General features: G+C 42.8%; 1 protein-coding gene across 4 annotated transcripts in view; it reads left to right on the plus strand.

The window, feature by feature from the left end:
* Positions 1-7,717, plus strand: part of LOC144692302 (BTB/POZ domain-containing protein 19-like) — a 179,092-nt gene extending 171,375 nt beyond the window's left edge. For 2 of the 4 annotated variants that reach the window (XR_013579303.1, XR_013579305.1), the window contains one exon: positions 314-3,311. The gene's annotated coding sequence lies outside the window, so the exon portion shown is untranslated. Of the gene's footprint in view, positions 1-313; positions 3,312-6,608 lie in introns of those variants that run through there. The other 2 variants (XR_013579304.1, XM_078560947.1) reach the window with 2 other exon arrangements.
* The last annotated feature ends 4,330 nt before the right edge of the window (positions 7,718-12,047 follow it).

Raw genomic sequence — 12,047 nt, forward strand, 5'->3', positions numbered from 1 at the left:
AATATTCAGTCCGGAAGGCTGTAAAGTTCCTAGTCGGAAGATGAGGTGCTGTTCCTCCAGTTTGCGTTGAGCTATACTGGAACAATGCAGCAAGCTAAGGACAGACATGTGGGCAAGAGAGCAGGGTGGAGTGTTAAAATGGCAAGCGACAGGGAGGTCTGGGTCATTCTTGCGGACAGACTGAAGGTGTTCTGCAAAGCGGTTGCCCAGTCTGCGTTTGGTCTCTCCAATGTAGGGGAGACCGCATTGGGAGCAACGAATGCAGTAGACTAAGTTGGGGGAAATGCAAGTGAAATGCTGCTTCACTTGAAAGGAGTGTTTGTACAGATCCTTACACTGGGGTTGTATCCTATCTAGATTGTACGAACTATACAAGTTGTTTAATCTGAAAGCAGTTGCGCTGTGCTTTACATGAGGCCAGTTTCATATTCTGAAAACTAAGGAAAGTCACACAGATGTATTCTTATATAAGTGAAAGGCACAGTTGAGATTGGGTGGCTAGTAGGAATACTGTTCATTCACCACTATATCCTGGGTTTGATTGTCTATAGGATCCTATATTAAATTAGCTTGTTGCAGTGCGAACAAGTCCATGAATCCATGGCACAAAATTGTCCGCAATTCAGTTCTATTTGGCACTTAAGCTAGTTGGTTCACTCGGACAGGCTGCAAGGATGACTGGTGGGAAAAAGTCATAGTCAGGAGCAAACATCTGATTGTAAAATAAGGTTCATTGTTGGGTGAAATGCAAAGGCATTACTACCTGGAATCTGATACTGCTATTATCATGTAAAAGAAGTGACCTCAGTGCCTCCACAGGTGTCTGACATCCAGCTTTACATGGCTTCAGTGAGCTGCCCACCAGAGACCTTTATCCTATTGGTTAAATAAGGACTTATAATGTACCAGTAAGATAGAAATTGCCATTTATAAATTATGATCCAGCACTTTAGCATCTGTCTCTGAGTATAAATCATGTGTTTATATCTTAAATGTTCCTGTTTGCTATTGATGTTGGTTGCAAACAGTAGAAAATTGTTTTATTTCCCAATGTGGACATTCATGGCATTAATAATCAAAGTGAAGTTTTAATTGCAGTGAAAAGTAATTGAAATAAATTGAGGGTACAAAACAGGAACAATGAAGGAGTACAAAACGGCTGACTGATAAAACAGGGCATAAGGCACAGGACTGCCTTCTTTTATTAGAAGGCATTTAATTTTGCCAAAGCCATGGCAAAGGCAAAGTATGCAGTTTGGTAAGATTTTTATTTCCAATTTTACTTGTTGTAAATTGCTCTGGTGTAACTTTCAGGCCTCTAAAGGAAGGGTGTGAAATCTGAGCCCAAATCGAAGTGTGAAAACTGAAATGTTCTCGTAAAATTGGCTAGACAGTATTCTGTCCATTTCTTTCATATAATATTTGTAATCATTGGACTAACTTCATGGAATTCACATTTTTGGACTTCACCGTTACATAACACTGTGAGTCAGAGAAAGGCTAACAAACTCTGGGGTTATATTGACCAGAGAACGACCAGCACTTTAAGTGTGGGAATGCAGTAGATTCTCTAATTGTTTGTTGCTTTGTTTAGCATTTCAACAGCACCTCATGATAAATAATTGTAGACCCAGGAATCAGGCAGCAGAGGGTAGGGGAGAAAACCTTACGTGACTTGCTCACTTCATGGAAATTGGATAGCATGATGGTCTTAGAGGGAAAATAGTGCAAGTCTGGCACTTTGACCAGGCACACACTAGAAAGAAGACCTCTCAAGGGGAGGCAGAAAGGGGACACAAAGGTAACACAAAGCAAAGAGTATCCATTATGTTTCAACAGACCTCTGAACAGATGAGTTGTAACATAAAACTTTGAAGAACAACAGCTGACAGTGTGACTCAAGGTTGTCTGGGAGGGGGAACAGATAACATTATAAGCCATGAATCTGAAACTTAAAGAATTTAGAAAATGCTGGAAATATTCAGCAGCTAGGCAGTTTCTGTGGGTTGAGTCAATGTGTTAGATTTTTTGGGGGGGGGGTGTGCCTTGTTCGACTTGTTCTGCATTCTTCAGCTCAAAATTGCTTTGCACCTAAGTTGCTGTAAGTGCAAGCTGATAATGGCATGGTGAGGGTAGCAGCGCATCTAGACCCTCGATGAACAGTGGGGCTAACAGAGTGTCTCCTTAAGCAATGGGATTTAAGGATTGAGAAAGAAATAGGACGGGCAGAGAAGGACAGTGAATTACAATGGGTGACTTAGAGTCTAATCAGGTACTAAAAGAGAAAATACTGGAAAAGAAAGGTTGGATGAGGAGAGGGAGGAAAAAGAGAGATAGGAAAAGGGAGAAAAAAATCTCTAAGAACAATTTACCAGCTGAAGGAATGAAACTCCACAGCTTAAATTGTTCAATTTCTGGGCCAGAGAGACTGATTGACATAGCTTTAACAATCATCATGTTGTTAAAAAGGCTCTTAGTTACCAGACTTAAATTTTATGGTGAGTTTAATGGGCAATTAACTTGCAAATCTGGCAGGTTCTTAAAAATAACAGGAGGACTGAGGACAATGTGTCATTTGTGCAAGGCAAACAGCAGAGCGATGCAAATTGGCCAGCAATTGTGAGAGATTTGTAACTTGTGATATACTGTATTCCTTAATCGCCTGATTTTGCTGGCCAATTTTTACTTAATTGTAGCCAATGAATTACGTTTTTTGAAGTGTATCGTTAACACCTAGTTACTTTTACAGCAAGATCTGGGCCAATAATGTTGAAACTGGATGATATGACAGATGAACATCATTAAAAGAGAAAATGAACAAACGTGGCGTGGAAACACCATAAAAGTCAACATGAGTGAAGTTGTTGGAGAAAGCTGTTTTTTGATGCCAATTTGTCCATGTTTTACAATTATAGATCTAATCAGCTTAGGGGCATTTTACATGTGGACCAGCAGACCACTCATTTACCTATGTACCATTTTTGGGTTTGGGCCAATTACCCATTTTAATGAATTTTTAAAAATCATTTATGGGATGTGGGTGTCCCTGGCTAGGCCAGCATTTATTGCCCATCCCTGATTGCCCTTGAGAAGGTGGTGGTGAGCTGCCTTCTTGAACCACTGCATTCCATGCGGTGTGATCCACAGTGCTGTTAGGGAGAGAGTTCCAGGATTTTGACCCAGCGACAGTGAGGGAACAGTGATATATTTCCAAGTCAGGATGGTGAGGGGTTGGAGGGGAATTTCCAGGTCGTGCTGTTCCTATGTATCTGATGCCCTTGCCCTTCTAGATGGCAGTGGTCACTTAAGGAGCCTTGGTGAGTTTCTGCAGTGCACCTTGTAGACGGCACCACTGCTGCCACTGTTCGTCGGTGGTGACTGTTTGTGGAAGGGGTGCCAATCAATTGGGCTGCTTTGTCTTGGATGTTATCAAGCTTCTTGAGTGTTGTTGAAACTGCACTCATCCAGGCAGGTGGAGAGTATTCCATCACACTCCTGACTTCTGACTTGTAGATGGTGGACAGGCTTTGGGGAGTCAGGAGGTGAGTTACTCGTCACAGGATTTCTAGCCTTTGACCTGCTGTTGTAGCCACAGTATTTATATGGCTAGTCCAATTCAGTTTCTGGCCAATGGTAACACCCAGAATGTTGATAGTGGGAGATTCAGTGATGGTAATGCTATTGAATGTCAAGGGGAGGCAGGAAGGGGACACAAAGGTAAAACAAATTCTGTTGTTGGAGATGTTCATTACCTGACGCTTGTGTAGCACAAATGTTACTAGCCACTTACCAGCCCAAGCCTGGATATTGTCCAGGTCTTGTTGCATTTGGACATGGATTGCTTCAGTATCTGAGGAGTCTTGAATGGTGCTGAACATTGTGCAATCATCCGAACATCCCCACTTCTGACCTTGTGATGGAAGGAAGGTAATTGATGAAGCAGCTGAATATGGTTGGGCCTAGGACATTACCCTGAGGAACTCCTGCAGTGATGTCCTGGAACTGAGAAGATTGACCTCCAACAACCACAACCATCTTCCTTTGTGCTAGGTATGACTCCAGCCAGTGGAGAGTTTTCATCCTGATTTCCATTGACTCCAGTTTTGCTAGGGCTCCTTGATGCCACACTTGGTCATGTGCTGCCTTGATGCCAAGGACAGTCACTCTCACCTCACCTCACAAGTTCAGCTCTTTTGTCCATATTTGAATCAAGGCTGTAACGAGGTCAGAAGCCGAGTGGCCCTGGCGGAACGCAAACTGAGTGCCAGTGAGCAGGTTATTGCTAAGCAAGTGCCGCTTGGTAGCACTGTTGGTGACTCCTTCCATCACTTCACTGATGATAAACAGCAGGCTGATGAGGCAGCAATTGGCCGGGTTGGATTTGTCCTGCTATTTGTGTACAGGACATAACTGCGCAATTTTCCAAATTGCCAGGTAGATGCCTGTGTTAGTAGCTGTACTGGAACAGCTTGGCTAGGGGTGCAGCAAGTTCTGGAGCACAAATCTTCAGTAATATCGCTGGAATATTGGCAGGGCCCATAGCCTTTCCAGTATCCAGTGCTTTCAGCTGTTCCTTGCTATCATTTGGAGTGAATCATATTGGCTGAAGACTGGCATCTATAATGCTGGGGACCTCCAGAGGAGTCCGAGATGGATCATCTACTTGGCACTTCTGGCTGAAGATAGTTGCAAGTGCTTCAGCCTTTTGCACTGATGTGCTGGGCTCTTCCATCATTGAGGATGGGGATATTTGTTGGGCCTCCTCCTCCAGTGAGTTGTTTAATTGTCCATCACTATTCATGACTCGATGTGGCAGAACTGCAGAGCTTAGATCTGATCTGTTGGCTGTGGAATCACGTAGCTCTGTCTATCACTTGCTGCTTATGCTGTTTAGCCCTCAAGTAGTCTTGTGTTGTAGTTTCACCAGGTTGACACCTCATTTTTAGGTATGCCTTGTTCTCCTGCACTCCTCATTGAACCAGAGTTTATCCCCTGGCTTGGTGGTAATGGTAGAGGTGGGGATATGCCGGGCCACGAGGTTACAGATTGTAATTGAGTACAATTCTGCTGCTGATGGCCCACAGCGCCTCATGGTTGGCCAGTCATGAGTTGCTAGATCTGTTCGAAATCTATCCCATTTAGCATTGTGGTAGTGCTACACAACACGATGGAGGTTATCCTCAATGTGAAGATGGGACTGCGGTCGTCACTGCTACCATACTGTCATGGACAGATACATGTGAGGGCAGAAAGGTTGGTGAGGATGAGGTCAAGTATGTTTTTCCTTCTTATTGGTTCCCTCACCACCTGCCACAGATCCAGTCTAGCAGCTACTTGACCAGCTCAGTCTATAGTTGTGCTACCGAGCCACTCTTGGTGATGGACAATGAAGTCCCCCACCCATCGTATATTCTGCGCCCTTGCCACCCTCAGTGCTTCTTCCAAGTGGTGTTCAAAATGGAGAAGGGAGGGCGGGGACGGTACGTGGTTTGCTTGCCCATTTTTAACCTGATGCCATGAGACTTCATGGGGGCTGGAGTCAATGCTGAGGACTCCCAGGACAACTCCCTTCTGATTGTATACCACTGTGCTGCCTCCTTTGCTGGGCCTGTCCTGCGGGTGGGAAGGGACATACCCAGGGATGGTGATGGTGGTGTCTGGGACGTGACCTGTAAGGTATGATTCCATGAGTCAGGCTGTTGCTTGACTAGCCTGTGAGACAGCGCTTCCGATTTTGGCACAAGCCCACAGATGTTATTAACGAGGACTTTGCAGGGTTGATAGGGCTGGGTTTGCTGCCGTTTCTAGTTTCATTTCTTTTTATTGACTTTGTAGCGGTCGGATACAACTGAGTGGCTTGCTAGGCCATTAGATTCAACCACATTACTGTGGATCTGGAGTCTCATGTAGGCCAGACCAGGTGAGGACCAGTGACATTCAGTAATGATTTCATGGTCATGGTTATCGTTAGATGTTTAATTCCAGACCCAGATATTTTTATTGAATTCAAATTCCAAATGAACCCAGGTCCGCAGATCATTACCCTGAGTTTCTGGATTACCAATCCAGTGACAATATCGGTACGCCACCGCCTCCACCTAGAGTTGGCCACGTGCGTAATTTCCTCTGAGATCCTTACCAATTGTCAATGACTTCTCATCTTTCAGCACTCTAACTTCAAAATCCACATGAAAATATTAAGATATTGCACAAAAGAGTTAAACACCAGTGTTCTATCAGAGGAAATTAGACCCAAGTGTTTACTGGGAATTCTGTAGAATTTATCTAACTCCACCTGTTGAAGGTCAGTCATTAGCAGTTTTCTGTTCACTAACAGTTTTAACTTGTTGTCTCACAACAAGTTGTTCACACTCCTGAATTATGGTTCATATAAGGTCAGTGCTGTTTATTAACATCACTATTGCAGCTCAAATTATTTTGTGCATCTTTATTGAAAATGTAAGAAAGCTTGGCGATATTGTCAAATACTTGCTGGTGATGTGAAAATCATCCTATTGCTGGAGGAAAAAGTAATTTCAAATCATCTGGGTGAAAAGATAAGAAGAAAGAGAGAACTTGTATTTAGTTATCACTTTTCATGTCCTCAGGTCATCCAAAATTATTTCAGAGCCAGTGAACTACTTTTGTTTGAAGTTCTTATTGGCGATCAATAATAAATTAAGTAATATCGAGGTGGGAGCCAATGGCGAAAGGATTTAGATTATTAGTTTTTGGGGAGGAGGAAATTAAGAACGCAACGAGAACACTGGAAAATGACATCCTGAGGCATATCTGGGTATTGTAACCCTATGACCTTCCTACTTTGAGTATCATGATTATTTCTCATATTCCATCACTCCTCAAACTGGTAATTATGTCAAACATTATTTCATTGTGAACTGAAAGGAACTCAAGTTTTGTAGGATCTCAAGTTGTGTAACACCACCAGCATTAATGTACATTAAAAATAATCCAATGACTCTCATATCATTGAAGTGAGATAAGGAGGAATTGATGGGAAGCTGGCTGAGCAAGTGGGCAGCCTGCCTGGAAGCAGGAGCACAGGTCTGGCCAATTTTAACAAATAGGCTTTGTTTATATCTCACTGCGGAACTGCCCACTCAAAATGGGTGGGAAGAGGCAGTTGGGCAAATGCTGCCAGTTGAGAGACTCAATTATGTTGCATTGGGGAGAAAGGGAGAGGAGATGTTGACAAGGTCTGAGAGGTGGCATCTCGGGATAGGAGAGCCCCTGACACTCCCTCTGAGTCCCGGAGGAGTGCTCCTTCTTTTCCATTTCCCCAAAGAAATACTGTTACTTTCCTTAGCGGGACTTTTATTCCTGTAACCCAAATTTCACTAAGTGGCTTCATTCCGGGTTCCCCACGCAGTCCAAGGTTAAAATGCCATTACCATTGTATACACATTGTAGGACTATAGTTTGCATGACTGTATATTTGATCATCTACTTGGGCTTTGTTTTTTTAAAAATCCTTCAATCTTCCCTTTGCTCACAGTTTTTGTCTTCTCAATTCTTTTCCATCTGTTTATGTTACAGATGGTTTTAGAAACAACACTTCATTGTAATTTATGCTGCTTGGGAGAAATATTTAACGTGTAAAAAGAATTGTGCAGGGAGAGCCTTCTATTTTGTAGTAATATAAAGTATCACTGTGAATTTTATATCATATATCAAATAAATTATATTTTTAACTGATTGATCTGGTCTGATTTGCTTTATTTTAGATGGAGGAGAGCTCTTATCTTCAGTGCTTACACTTTCAGTCCATATGCTATGGATTCATCATTAGACATCTCAGAATCATATCCTTAGATTTGCAGGAAAGGAATTCCTGTATAATACTCACAGAGTAGAAGACTGTGTGAAGAAAGAAAGAGTTGTATTTATATAGCATTTTTCATGACCTTAGGATGTTTTACAACTAATGATGTACTTTTTGAATTGTAGTTATAATGTGGGAAATGTGGCAGCTAATTTGCACAGAGCAAGCTGCCACAAACAGCAGTGTGATAATGACTAGGTAATCTGATTGAGGGATAAGTAGTGCCAAGACACTAGGGAGAACTTGTCTCCTCTTCTTGAAAATAGTGCCTTGGGTCTTTTGTGCCCAGCTGCAGACGCACACGGGCCTCAATTTAATATCTCATTCGATAATGCGGTACTCCCTCAGTACTGCACTGGGGTGGCAGCCTAGATTTTTCTGTTCAAGCCTGTGATGGAAGCTGAATAAATACCAACTGAAGGAGAAAATGGGGAAAATGGAATTATATTAATAAGACAGTAATTCAAATGTGTGGTACAAACACAACAAATGACTTATGATTTGCTGGGTTAAAGAAAGAATTGCATTTGTATGGTGCCCATCTCCTCATCTCATCCCTGAAGCCAATGAACTTGTTTTGTTTTGAGTGTATTCATTTTTGTTATTTAAGGTGTTTGCTTACAGCAAAGTCACATAATCAGCAAATGTGGTAAAAGTCCAATAAATCTGTTCTGATGGTCTTGTTTGAAGAATTCACTTTGGCCAGACACTGCGTTATCGGGGCGAATTCTCCCCGAGAGCAGTATCTGAGCGGCAGTTTGGCAGAATGTCAACCAGGGGGCTTGATCCATTTTGAAGAGCAGGCCTCATTGGTATCGGGCATGGACACTCTGTAGTCGGAAACCAAGCACCTTTGGGAAGCTGACCGGTTTTGTGCCAACATAATATCAGCCACTGAGCCAAAGGTTCCTGGTGGGACCCAATTATTTTGGTCAGGGTGTCCCAAACTGTCAGCGTCGTGGGGCGTCCCAGACTGTCAGTGTTATGGGTCGTCCCAGACCGTCAGTGTTATGGGTCGTCCCAGACTGTCAGTGTTATGGGTCGTCCCAGACCGTCAGTGTTATGGGTCGTCCCAGACCGTCAGTGTTATGGGTCGTCCCAGACCGTCAGTGTTATGGGTCGTCCCAGACCGTCAGTGTTATGGGTCGTCCCAGACCGTCAGTGTTATGGGTCGTCCCAGACTGTCAGTGTTATGGGTCGTCCCAGACTGTCAGTGTTATGGGTCGTCCCAGACTCAGTGTTATGGGTCGTCCCAGACTGTCAGTGTTATGGGATGGTCCCGGACTGTGATGCATTTTGGTAGGAAGAACATGGACAGACAATAAAAAATAAGGGGTGAAATTTTGAAGGGCGTGCAGGAGCAGAAAGACTTGGATATATATGTGCATAGATCATTGAAGGTGGCAGGACAGGTGGAGAGAGCAGTTAATAAAGCTTAGAATATCCTGGGCTTTATTAATTGGGGCATAGAGTACAAGAGCAGGGAGGTTATGCTGAATTTATATCAGACACTCGTTAAAGCTCAGCTGGAATATTGTGCACAGTTCTGGGCACTATGTTATAGGAAGGATGTGAACACATTGGAGAGAGTGAAGAAGAGGTTTATAAGAATGTTTCCAGGGATGAGAAACTTCAGCTATGAGGATAGATTGGAGAGGTTGGGACTGTTCTTCTTGGAGTGAAAAAGGCTGCGAGGATATTTGATAGAGATGTTCAAAATCATGAGGGGGCTGGACAGAGCAGATAGGGAGAAGCTGTTTCCACTCATAAAAGGATCAAGAATGAGAGGGCACAGATTTAAAGTGATTTGCAAAAGAAGCAAGAGTGACGTGAGAAAAAACTTTTTCACACAACGAGTGGTTTGGGTCTGGAATGCACTGCCTGGAAGTGTGGTGGAGGCAGGTTCAATCAAGGCAATCAAGAGGAGATTAGATGATTATTTGAATAGAAACAATGTGCAAGGGTATTGGGAAAAGGCAAGGCAATTACACTAGGTCATAATGCTCATTTGGAGAGCCAGTGCAGACATGATGGGCTGAATGGGGTCCTGTGCCGTTAAGATTCTGTGATTCTGTCAGCTTCATGGGGTGTCCCAGACTGTCAGTGTCACAGGCTGTGTTTCTGGAAGCCAGAAGAGTAGTCCTGCTTCTCAAAAATGAAGAGGAACTTGCAGACAGAAAGCTCGACTGGCACTACCACCTGTAATTGTCCACCTAGTTTATATGGCTAACTCCTGCAATTTGTCTTGAACCTACAGCCTTCTGATTTAGAGGCCACCACTAAGCTAAGCTGACACTTAAATGTAGTAAAATGAACGAAGAGAATGTCATTAATACTCAGCAGGACTGCAAACATTTATAGAGAAAAAAAAGGTTAAAGGTTGGAATTTTACAAGCTCCCAAGAGACGGGAAGGGAGACGGGGCCGCTGGTAAAATGCTGGGGAGCCATTGTTGGGATGTCTCCCAGATGCATTCCAACTTGCCTGTTTGGCCCGGATGAAAATATATTTAGTGCTCACCCTTCCGAGGGCACCCGAAAAGGGAGGCTCCCTCGCGTTCTCCTTGCTGCCTCGGCAACGGTCACTTCTCTCACTGGCGCTGCTGAAGCTCCATAGATGCAGACCCTCTGATTGGGCCAGGAGCATGGAAGGCCTGCCCGCCATACTTTGGGAGGCTCCCCTCTTTCGCCCTGAAGACTTCCAAATTGGTGTTAGAATAAAGGTGAGTGATTGACAGGGAGAAAATTACAACACAACTGCATAAGTTGTTTAGGTTCAAATAAGAGGATGTTGAATTTCAGTTCAAGTCTTAATTTAGCCTCAGATTTCACGGTGTCACTGCTTTTACATTCACTTCCCTTGTCTCTGTATCTGTGTTTGTATATCACCTTCATATTCTTTTGATGTGGGAGCTATGTTGTGTTCCTCTAACTGATTGTGTTTCATTATTTTCGAAGGTCTATGAAAGAAGGCAAATTGAGTTTGTTATCAAGCAGGTGATTTCAGCAGTTTTTACATCGACAAGTTTTCTCGCCCCTGTTCAGGGAGACTAACCTCTGTGCAATCCTGTCTCTCCATCAGAACAGCTAATGTGGTTTAACCATAATTACTACACGGGTAGATCAGAATTTGCTTAAACTATATGCCTGTGGATTTTATATTTTGATCACGTGACACTCCAGGTTAAAATCATAGTTCAGGAAGAGAAAAGAAAGGAAGCAATGGCTGCTGAGGAAACATTGGTGAAGGATGATAATTTTAGGCCTTGGAACAGGATATTGATAAGGATGAGGCCCCTATGGTTGTGTGTTCAGCAATCTGATGATGTTCTAAGGTTAGAAGATGCCTGACAAAGTTAAATTCAGCAGGAATTAAACAATGTATACTCATATTTAAAATTGGATAAGTAAGGAATATAAATCTAAGCACAGTTAGGATCTTTATTTACCTTCAAGAAGGGATACTGTGCAGAGCCTAAACAGGCAAATACTCTCAATTCCTGGGAAGTTTTTTATACATGAGTTTTCTAAATGTAGTGCTCTGTATGTAATAGAAATCAATGCTTTGAAAAACTAATAAATGAAGTTAGTTGTCAGTACTGTCTCTAGCTTTCACAGACCAGAGGCTCGAAGGATATGGAATGTTTAATGCCACTCAGGAAAAAAATGGATCTGTAAATCCACCACGTGGTTCAGTCACTCGTTCCAAGAGCGTAAATACAGGGAGTGGTGACAACTGTTTCCACTTTAATTGTATAACCAACTTTGTTAATCAATGAATGATAGTGGGCATTCAGCACTCCATTCTATGCTCCCTATTTTGTTCTCTGTTTTCTTTATTGAAAGACTACTGGGGTGAAATTGGTCTTTGCTAATTACGTGAAACGATCTAGTAGCACACTGGCGGATGACTTTTTTTTCCATCACGCCCAATCTTTGCACTGAAGTTCACAGAATGATAGTTCAAATTCTTTTTGGAGACTTGTTTCCTAGTCTTACTGTCGCTTTACTTGTTTTGAAATCAAAAATGTTGCTGATATTTCCAAGTCAATGGTGATTTTCTGACTGTCACAAGTAGGAACAAAAAATATACTACTTGTAAAAGTGCATTTATATTTGACCGTGGTACCAGTCTATGCAAGAATGCTGGGTTACCCTGTAATATGGACACCCAGACTGCAAGTGGGCAATCCACATCCCTCTGTT

The sequence above is a fragment of the Cetorhinus maximus genome, chromosome 17, assembly GCF_964194155.1.
Source record: "Cetorhinus maximus chromosome 17, sCetMax3.hap1.1, whole genome shotgun sequence".
Lineage (NCBI taxonomy): Eukaryota > Metazoa > Chordata > Chondrichthyes > Lamniformes > Cetorhinidae > Cetorhinus > Cetorhinus maximus.